This window comes from Cupressus sempervirens, chromosome 6 (genome assembly GCF_028749045.1).
Source record: "Cupressus sempervirens isolate cs-2001-9-10 chromosome 6, ASM2874904v1, whole genome shotgun sequence".
NCBI lineage: Eukaryota > Viridiplantae > Streptophyta > Pinopsida > Cupressales > Cupressaceae > Cupressus > Cupressus sempervirens.
The window spans coordinates 151,407,796-151,418,415 of NC_143123.1; the positions used below are offsets into that span (position 1 = coordinate 151,407,796).

Genomic DNA, 10,620 nt, shown 5'->3' on the forward strand with positions numbered 1-10,620 from the left:
TGAAATGCATGATCTGAGCTTGGGCTTGTCGATGCCAAGTGACTCTCCATGATGTTAGCCCCTACTTAGTAGCCTATTGAGTGTCTGACCAAGACTTGTACTACTTGCATTGTCTTAGATTCTTGGTTAGTCATCATTACTGTTTGGCGTGAGTGATAGCCTTGGATGTTTTATTTTTTGTTTGCAGTTGGATCATTATCTCCATCAACATGGTGGGTGTGGACTTATGGGTGTCACATGGTTGGGAGGCGTAGCTACCTATACCAATGCTAGGGACCGGTGTACAGAGACAGTCTTTTGTCCTAGTGCAACTGCTGCTGGATGTTTTCACTTGATACTTTAGGTTTTGGAGTATGCTTTCATTGGAATGCTTATTTATCATGTTTAGATGATGTTAGTTACTATTGCATTTCCTTATTATGATGATTATCATGTGATAGGTGATGTTATTTACTTGTAGGATTATCTTATTCTTTATTTCTAGCATGTTAGATTTCCTTATGCTTATGTTGTAGATGTTTAGTAGTGACGTCCCTATTACGATAGTACTGACGATCTGATCGATGGCTTGGGATGTTATGCACGAGGGATGGCTAGGATCCATGATGGTCTTATGATGCAATTGACAGTTGGGAGGAACCACATACTTAGTTTGGTTGTTTTGCACATTGGGATGTTGTTTTCAGTTATTATGATGTTAGTTCGGTACACTGCGATGTTGCTTTCAGTATGTTCTTTTACTGCTATGGTTTAGATGATGGATGTTCCTTTTTCTTGTTTCATGGATTTTGTTGTTTATGCACTCAAGTGTTCATTCCTCGATTTATGTGGATTCAGTACTCCTCGGTATGGAGGTTTGTTTTCCTATTTCATTCCCTATTTTGACCCTTAGAATATTTCTCTCTTTTCCTGGGTGACCATGTGTCAACATGGGGTGATACAATTTTGTGTCACATGTCCAATTGAGATCTTTCGTACAATCCCTGATTGTATCATACATCTCTTAGAGAAATTTCATGCGATACTTTCCAATATCACATCCCCATTAAAAAATTATTGTAGGATACTTGAGAAGTATTGCATGCCCTTGAGAAAAGTGTCACCCAATCCCTAAAAGTGTCACCTTGTTTCTTTAGAAATGTCACACAATACTAGAAAGTATCGCCCAATGTTGATTTGAAGTATCGCCTAGTATTTGCAAAAACTTGTCCAGGTGGATAGTGGGCATTTTTCAGTAAGAATCAAACTTTTTGAGAATTGTTTTGGGTACCCTCTTAGGTGTTCTTCTATCCTTTGGTGTTGCATTTTGAATTCATAATGTTTTGATTTGAATTCAGTTATGCATCCCACGTTGTCAATCTTTTTGTTCAGTAGTGGTGTTTGGAGATTCGTTAGTTGCTCAGATTCTTGGTGAAGTCTTTCATTGCGATCTTTGTGATCCTTGTATGAAGTTGTGATGTGTATTCATACTTGTAAAAAAAATAATCTTGGCTTTAATTGAATCCTTGTTCCAAAGATCTTCGGGTGGGGCATTATAGAGATAACTTCTAGACTCAAGTGCTTCTCATCATATGGCATCTTCACAGTCTATGTTTTCATCATTTGATCCTTGTCATACTCCACCTATTTTGATGGGAAATCATACTTACATGAATGTGATTGGGAAAGGAACTATTGATAAGGTGGAGGGATATTTCAAAGATGTGTTGTGTGTACCTCACCTAAGTCATAATCTTCTTTCCATCTATTAACTCACTCATGGAGATAGAAGGACTGTGGAATCCACACCTGATTCAATTTTTATCAGATTCTTGGAGACTAGATAGATCATTGCTACAGGGGTGGTTGATCAGGCATCTTGGCTATACTACTTTTCAGATCTTGCTCATGATGATGTCAGTGATTTCTCAATAGATTCTTCAACAGATTTTGATCACACTTCTAGTGTTGATTCAACCTTTGAGGAGAACTTTGGCTACTTGAACTTGTGTGTTCTCACATGTGATCAAGTTCTTGAGCCATACGTTACGTCTCCTCCTATTGATAGTCCATTTACTATTGTTCTTGATGATAGTTGTATTCACATAGGCATGGATTCAAGTGATTTAGTGCAGCAGGATATTCATTGTCTTCTAGACTCAGTTCCATGGGATGACTACTTGATAGACATTTCCAATTTGTTTGTGGAGTCCTACATTGTAGATTTGGGAGACACTATTGATGACATTCATCTTCTTCTTGGTGAAGATAATCCTTCTTCAGTTGTTGCGAGGGAGCATGTTGACCCTCATCTTCATTCTCTACTTGATCAATCTTTTGAGGTTGACATGATGGTAGATCCTTTGATACAATAGTTGGAGCAGGTCACTTTATTTTTAGAGGAGATATTTGAGTCTTTGATACATGTTCTACATTCATCCTCAATTGAGCTTGATTTTTCTTTTTCAATAGAGTGGCATAGTACACATGATTTGGAGGAGGCACTTTTTAGTATTGACTTGGGGACACTTGAGCAAGTTTTAGAGATTTCATATATTTTGAGGTTTCTTCCTATAAATGGGAGAGGGTTCATTGGTACACCTTTAGTTTTGTTTCTTTCTAAGGGGAGTAATGTTGTTCTACACTCATGGAGTAGTTTCCACATCGAGCCTAGAGCATCTACCATTGGTGTACATTCTACATTGAGGGGGGTGGTGGGGGGGTGTTACTTGGTCTATCTTCCTCTTCTTCTTTCTTATTAAGGGGATCTTTTCCTCACATGAGGTCTTCTTCTCTCTCATTTTCTTTTATTGTACTTATCTCTCTTTTTGGAGGGGGGTTTTTCCAATGTGGTTTTCCCTCTTTCTCAAATTTATGAGAGATTGCATTTCATCTATCTTTTGCACTTGCATATTGTACATGGGTACCTAACATGGCTTAGTAGCCAGGACCCATCTTGCATTATTATCTAGTTTTTGTGAGCTTAAGTACATTCTCCTAAGTTGCACTTAAGGGGGTTTGTTAGTGTAAATAAGTATTTAATATTTACACTTTACTTAAGTTTACTTAGGTTAATGCATTTTCATATTAGTTTTCATGTAGACACCTAGGAGTTTGCATATTCATATGAGTTGTCATGTTGACAAAATAGTAGTTTGCACTCCAATTGAGCACATGTTGTCTACTACATCTCTTTACGAGATACACCTTTGCATTCTTATCCTCTCATTATTGCATGTACATTCATGCACAATGGAGGATAATCAACTCTTGGTGGACATGTGCTTAGTTGGCATGCTTAACTCTTTGCATGACTCCTAGTCATCTTGATTGCCATTATATACAAGGCTCTTCTATGATGTATTAATCCAATTATTTGATTAATCCATTCTTATTTGATCATATCTTGTCTCTCTTGTGCTATCTCTTGAGCTTCTAGATCTTGGCATTTCATTCTTGCGTTAGGAAAATTCTTACATGGTATCAAAGCTATACCAAATTCTTACAATTACCATAAAAGTAGAATCTATTTTTTTAAATATTGAGAGGAGTCTACAAGACATAATCACTAGAGAAATTTAATGCTAGCAGGGTAATCTCCTTGACACATACCTGGAATTACCCCTCATGGTTAAGAATGTTTCTTCTCAATTTTGGAATTTGATTGTGGAACATATGCAAAGGAAGCTTGTAAGGTGGAAAGGAAAAGTCATCAATAATACAGGAAAATTAAAACTCCTTGCGACCTCTTTACAAGGCATCTCTGTCTACTTCCTATCATTGTTTACAATGTCTAGGAAAGTTAGAGATATTATTGATAAGATCCAACACAACTCCCTATGGTATGGAACACAACAGAAATTGAGGATGAGTTTGGTTTTTTGGGAAAATATTTGCAAACCACAATCTCAAGGGGGGTTAAATTTGAGAAGAATTTATGACCTCAATAGGGTGTTAATGTCAAAAATTGGATGGAGGTTAATTAGGGAATAATCTTGGAAATAATGGTCTACCTGTGGGCTCTAGAATTTGGACATTTGAATATTATGTTTAGTCAATAACTTTTGAGGATAGGTACCAAGTGGGTAATGGGGGATGGGAGAAAGATGAGATTATTGGAGGATAATTGGATGGGGGTCACCCTGGACCAGTCACATTTGTGTCAACTAAATTAGGTTTGTAAATTGACTAGCTTGGTGCCATGGTGAATAACTATATTGATAACAATGAGAAATTGACAAATTTAGAATGGAGGCTTCCACCCTAGCCCTAAACCCAAAACCTTTAAAGACAGATAGCAATATTTGGATCCTGACCTTTTTGTCTAAGAATGTTGTGCTGTGGAAGACAAATGCCTTGGGGGAATTGAGTGTGAAATTGATCTACAATATCATTATTGGTCATGAGGAGTGTACTAATTGAAAATATGTTTGGAACTTGGGGACTATTCCAAAAGTGAATTTCTTCTGGTGGATTACATTGCATGGTAGCACACTTACGATCGATAACCTTAAGAGAAGGGGGTTCCAATTGGTGAATATGTGTGTGTTGTGCTAGATGGAGGAGGAGACTACTCCCCATCTATTGATACATTGTCCTTATGTTAGGGAAGCATGGATGGGCCTACTGCTTAAATTTGAGGTCCAATGGGTCTTCGATGATAATTTGCAACAGTTTATTCTAGGCTGAGAGTATCCTTCTTATCACTCCTTCATTAGAATGTTATGGAAAGTGACCCCCTTATGTTTTCTCGCAGCTATGGAAGGAAATAAATAATCATATCTTTGGGGATCAATATTCCCCTCGCTATGTTAACCTTCAATAAATCACCAACCTACTACATGATTATATCCCTCATTAGAGATGGCGAACCCGCTTCCACCCCTTGACACCCTTAGAGTGTGTCGTTGTTGATAATTGGGGAGTTAAGGAGCTAGCTTCCAAAGTTGATAAATCTAAATTGTTGGCTAGAAAATGGGTGAAATGGAGCAGAAAGTACGAACAATCATTATGATTCTTTGAGGAAGGTGTTAGTTATGTGGCTTTATTTCCTAGAGCTTTTTCATTTGGGTTTTTTTCATTCTATTTCCTTAGCTTAAAGGTTTCTTGGTGCTCTCTCTAGTTTTTACAGCCTTTACTGAACTTTACCTCGGGTTATGTCAGATATCTCTGAGGATTTTATTGAGGACCTAGGAAAGAGTGGGAAAATGGGTGGTAACCCTATTCATATTGAGCCGAGTTATATTGAAAACTAAGAAGAGGTTGTTTGGACTTACTTGAAAGAGGGTGGCTTAGTGTCATTTATGCAGTGTATTGAGGGTTATGATGAAGCGGTCTCCATGTAGTTTGTTAACTCTTAGAATAATAGACAAGTGATTGTGAATGTTATATCTTTTGAGATCAATGAAGAGGTCATTGCCAAGGTTAGTGGTTTATCCTTGGAGGGTCATAAATGGTAGAGAACTCATGTTGTAGATGAAGCTAGCCTTAACCAAATTTTTGGCTCAATGAAAGCCCAGTGTGTGATTGGGTGGTTTTGTTAGAATGGAGTTAGTAGATCCCTAGAAAGAGGTATGCTATGCTATCATGAGATATATCACCATGGAGGGTCGATTTCAGATTTTCTACTAGTACCATTTCCCATTTAAAACCATTTTCATAATCGTGACTTCATTTCCTTCCTATTTTTTCTCCTGCATTCCATGGAGAACAACATTCTTAAGGTTAGGGGGAAGATTAAAAAAGAAAAACCCTATAATATCCTACAAAAGGCCTTCATATTTAAGATTTATGATTTCCATAAGAGCCACTATCTTATCCAACCTATCAATGTGTAGGTGGTCCTTCCTAACCTGGCCCTTTCTATGTCCATGCCTCAAATCTCTACATAGATGATGTGCATTGTGGAAACCAAAAATTTGAAACCCACCTCACAAATCTCTACATAGATGATGTGCATTGTGGAAACCAAAAATTTGAAACCCACCTCACACCATATTACGAAGCAAATTAAAATGGAGGAAAACATCCAGATTGTGGACTCGGAGGGAGGTAGACGAAGACACCTAAGAAATAAGAAAAAATATTGAATGTAGACCTTGGGCCCAAACTTGATAGCCCCCTTAGATCTGACTCCATGGGAAGTGGTAAACACAAACATCCTCATAAATAAATAGGGAAGTAAGATTTATCAAAGGAAATATGTTACGGATGAGGAGGCATATACTATTAGTGAGCGAAAGGGTGAGGATAGTAGTCATTTGAGCCCCCTCCTTTTCTATGTCTCTAATACCTAGAAGAAAGAAACCCCTAAAAAGTTGGGGGGTGAGCTGAGTGAAATTCTCACCTCCCCCCATGACTAACTAAAAAGGTGAACATGCACATAGCAAGGATCCCTTGCGGCTCCTTCCTACTAAGAATCAAGACAAACTTGAAGGGTTGGGGGTCATTAATAGGGACCTTAAAAAGTTGGAAGAGAGGTAAGAGATCCCAGAGTAGAGGTTCAATGAGGTTACCAGGTTTGTGGTCAGGGTGATGCATTTGACTGCTTCTACCCTCCACCTTTTGCATGCAAAGAAAGGTCTCACCTCAGTGGTGGAAGTGAACACCACGAGCTCACTCTATAGGTTCTTAATAAACGACTGACTCTAATCGCTACTGGATAAACCCTGGAGGGAATGAGAAGAATAAGGAGAATTTATTCTCCTTGTGTCTTAAGTTTTAATTTTTGTTATGTTAACTACTTTAGCACTTGACCCTTGTGGGCGTTGTTCATGGTGTTGTTATGGACTCTCAAATATTATGGTTTTTGTATATCTTATGTTACATATTGTCTATAGCTTGCTTGCTAGAGCTTGGGATACTTTAATGCAGGAGTTTTTGGAATTAAAAAGGGGGGGGGGTGGGTGTAGGATAAGTTTAGTCTCTTTTGGCTTGTAGCTATTCTACAACATTTTGTTCTTCTGAGCTAGCCCCCATTTTTCTGGCTGCTTTTAATTTCAAGAACACACATACAAATGTAACAAACATGTCACTTTGTCTTGTTTGTTCAAGTTAAGTTGCTAGTGATCAATGTAGTTCTGATGCAAATGACCCTTTTGCAAACCATTTACACTATAAAAGGATATATATGATTGTTTCGACATGGCTTGTACATAATAGATATATTACATTTTAAATAATAGACACAATATTTAATGTCATGATTAGTCTAGTATATTCCTTCTAAACTTTTGTTGAACATGTCAACATACTTATTTGCAAACTATAGAAATAATATATATAACTGTTTAAAAAATATGTTGGCATGCCCCACTTGAGCTTTGATTTACATCATTTCTTTGCAAAGTTTATAATTTTGGTTGATTAGAACTTCAATTTCTAACAAGTACCGATAAGATCCTCTAGATTTTCTTTCTTTGAGAGCATTTATTTTTTGCATTGGACTTTGCACATGTTCTAAGTTGCTCTTCAAATAGAATTATGTATTCACAATTTATTCCAAATGATTTTTTAAAAAATCATTACAAATGTGACAAATTTTCAAAATTAGCCAATGAATTTTTACAGAAGCATAATCATTTATTAAATTTGTTCTCTATTTGGTGTTATCAATCTAAGTTGGAAGAGAACCACAATCCTTTTGCTTCTAAGTTCGATTAAAAATACCAATAGATATCATTCCCTTTTATTGTATAGGATTTAATTTATTTAATTGTATTCTATGTAAACCTATATTAACAAAAAAGAAAAGCAAACAATCTTATTGAATTTCTTTCAATGAAAAAATATTTTAAGCATTCAATATATATTTTCATTTTATGTCAATTTTAAATAAATTTAATAATAAATTATGTTAATATACTTTTATAATATGTGTAAAAAATAATTCTTTTGATTGCAAAGAGAGAAATCTATCAATTTAATAACTATTTTATATAACTTTAAATTAAACAAAAAAATTTACATGTATAAAATATATCACAACTCATAAATTTAATAAGAAAAATTATATTTGATCGTAAAATACATAAATTCTTTCTTTCTTCAAAATATACATATCAATAATTCATAAATTGAGAACACAATTGTTTCTAAAATATATTAATATTAATATTTATAATATGAATCCAAATGTGTATCTTGGAATCACTATAATGAATTTTAGAAGAGAACTTCAAGCCCTTGAAAGGAACAGAAATTCAATCCCTATAAGGGTAATTTTAGATACCCTTTCATAAACTATCTCAATTATGCTCAAATAAACCACACCTTTACAAAAAATCCCCCCCTCACAACCTAACTTAGGAGACCATTTGAAAGGCACCATGTTAATTAATCCGTTGATCAGAATAGACTAAACTCGACCATTATATCAATCAGTATGAAGGCTGTGAAGTCCACAAAACAATGTATCGAAAACCGTTAAAAGATTAGAAGGGCGGTCCAGGCGGTCCCGGCGGACCAGGCGGTCCGGGTGGCGGCGGACCGCCGAAGCACAACTCGAGAAGCCAGCAGCAACATAGAAAAGATAAGCTGTTCACATTCACCGAAATTACAAACTAATCCATCAACCAACCCAAAAAAACAAGCGAAAAAACAGTTACCGCTGATAACAGAAAACGGTAAGAATCGTAAAAAGTCTGCTTACCACTGTGTGACACAGTCACAAGGACCACCGGAAGGCGGCGGCGGCGCAGGGGCTGGTGGAGGAGCTAATAGCGGCGCCGCTGGGCCAGAAGGGGGCCAAAAGGGAGCGGGAGGAGGAGGAGCGGGGGCTGGAGGAGGAGGGCCGAAACCAGGGGCTGGAGGGCCGGGATCTCCTGGTCTCATTTATGCTCTGTTTTTGTTCTCGTTTTTAGCACAAGGCATCGGGGGTCTTTTGTAATGTGTTTTAAGAAGGGTCTGGGTAGTCCGTGCAATGCAGCTAACTACCATTCTTTTTTAGCTACCGTTCCTGGTAGATAAGATGGTAGGGAGGAGGAGGATTTCCATGTCGCCCCCCTGTTTACGTAACTTGGGAAAGAAAACCAGATGAAAAGGTAATCGTTAGTGGAGAGACGGTGGTCTAGGGACCTATGGCTGTTGGCCAAAGTGACCATGTGGGCCCATTGCTTAAAAGAAACTTTTATGTTATACTTGTTTGGGTAGAATGCTATAATTTCGATTGTGATCTTTCTCCCAAGGAAAGTTCATGGGTTGATTAAATGAACTAGATATTGCATTTTGGTGTTTAAGGGCACACCTAAGAAGTGGGGAAGATCATGTTTATGGGTTGATTATGTGGACTAGCAATTGTGTTTTGGTGTTTAATGGGTACACTTAAGAAGTGGGGAAGACCATGTTTATGGGTTGATTATATGGACTAGCAATTGCATTTTGGTGTTTAATGAGTACGCCTAAGAAGTGGGGAAGACTGCATAGGAAAGTTTTGGAGTTTTCTTTTTGGGTATATGTTATGTTGTACGTAAGGTTATTGGGTACAAATGTAAGATTAGAGAGACAATGAGATAAGAAGGTAGAAATGGAAAGGAAAAGTAATATGGAAAGAAATAGTAATATATACATAGATGTATATCAAAAAGGGGGAGAGAGAGGGAAAGAGATGGATGGGTAGAGAGGAGGAGGTTTGTTTAGAATTGGATAGATAAAGAGGTAATGGTATATGAATATACAGAGAGAAAAAGGTAGGGATAAGGTGGGAGATAGAGAGAGGAGATAGATGGATGGATAGAGTGGGGGGAGGGAAATAAATAGGTAACATAGACTACTTATGGAGAGTGAGGGAGGGGGGAAACAGGTACAAAGATGGAGACAGGGATGGAGAAATAAAAAGTTTCTATATGTGTGGAGTGTGTGTGTGTGTGTGTGTGTGTGTGTGAGTGTTATATATATATATATATATATATATATATATATATATATAGAGAGAGAGAGAGAGAGAGAGAGAGAGAGAGAGAGAGAGAGAGAGAGAGAGAGAGTAGATGTGTGCATGTTTGAGTAAGAGCAATGAAGAGAGATATTATATGGAGGGGTGGGAGGAAGTTGGCACTCAAATTTATTGGTCCCCCAAAATGGCATGGCATACACCATATACTATAGAGCACACACCTTACACTTTGGTGTGCCCGCATGTAAGACTTGGGCACACCAAGCCTATACATCATATGTCATATAATGTGTACACTATATATTTTACACATGACCTACGACATACATATAACGTTACATGCATTTTAAATTTTGCATCTTCAATATGTCTAGTGCACTAGCTTGTCACACACCCTATATGGCATGTGCCATATGCTATGCATGCAAGAAATATATCCTCTCTCTCTCTCTCTCTCTCTCTCTCTCTATCAAACTCTAAAGTTTGACCCCTAAACCTTAAATCCTATAAAAAATTCCCCAAACCCCCACACCCATCTATTTCTCAAACCTAAACCTTGTTCCTCTCCCCCCCCTCCTCTCACTCTATCCATATTTGTGTTGAAAGCCCTAAGATATCAACCTTAAGAAAACTAAACCCTAAAACTTAATCCCTAAACCCTCTCCCCCATCTCTCTTTAAATCTTGAACCCTAAGCCCTCTCTTTCTAAACCCTAAACCATCTTTCCTCTCTTTTAAGTCACGATCTCTTAA

The 10,620-nt window shown here is 37.3% G+C and overlaps 1 long non-coding RNA gene across 1 annotated transcript; it reads right to left on the reverse strand.

Annotated features, from left to right (window-relative positions):
- Positions 1-8,066: 8,066 nt before the first annotated feature.
- LOC149551688 (uncharacterized) lies at positions 8,067-8,855 on the reverse strand. The gene is made up of 2 exons (XR_016353325.1): positions 8,630-8,855; positions 8,067-8,514 (listed from the first exon to the last, which is right to left on the reverse strand). It is a non-coding gene; the product is annotated as an uncharacterized LOC149551688 (long non-coding RNA).
- Between the last annotated feature and the right edge of the window lie 1,765 nt (positions 8,856-10,620).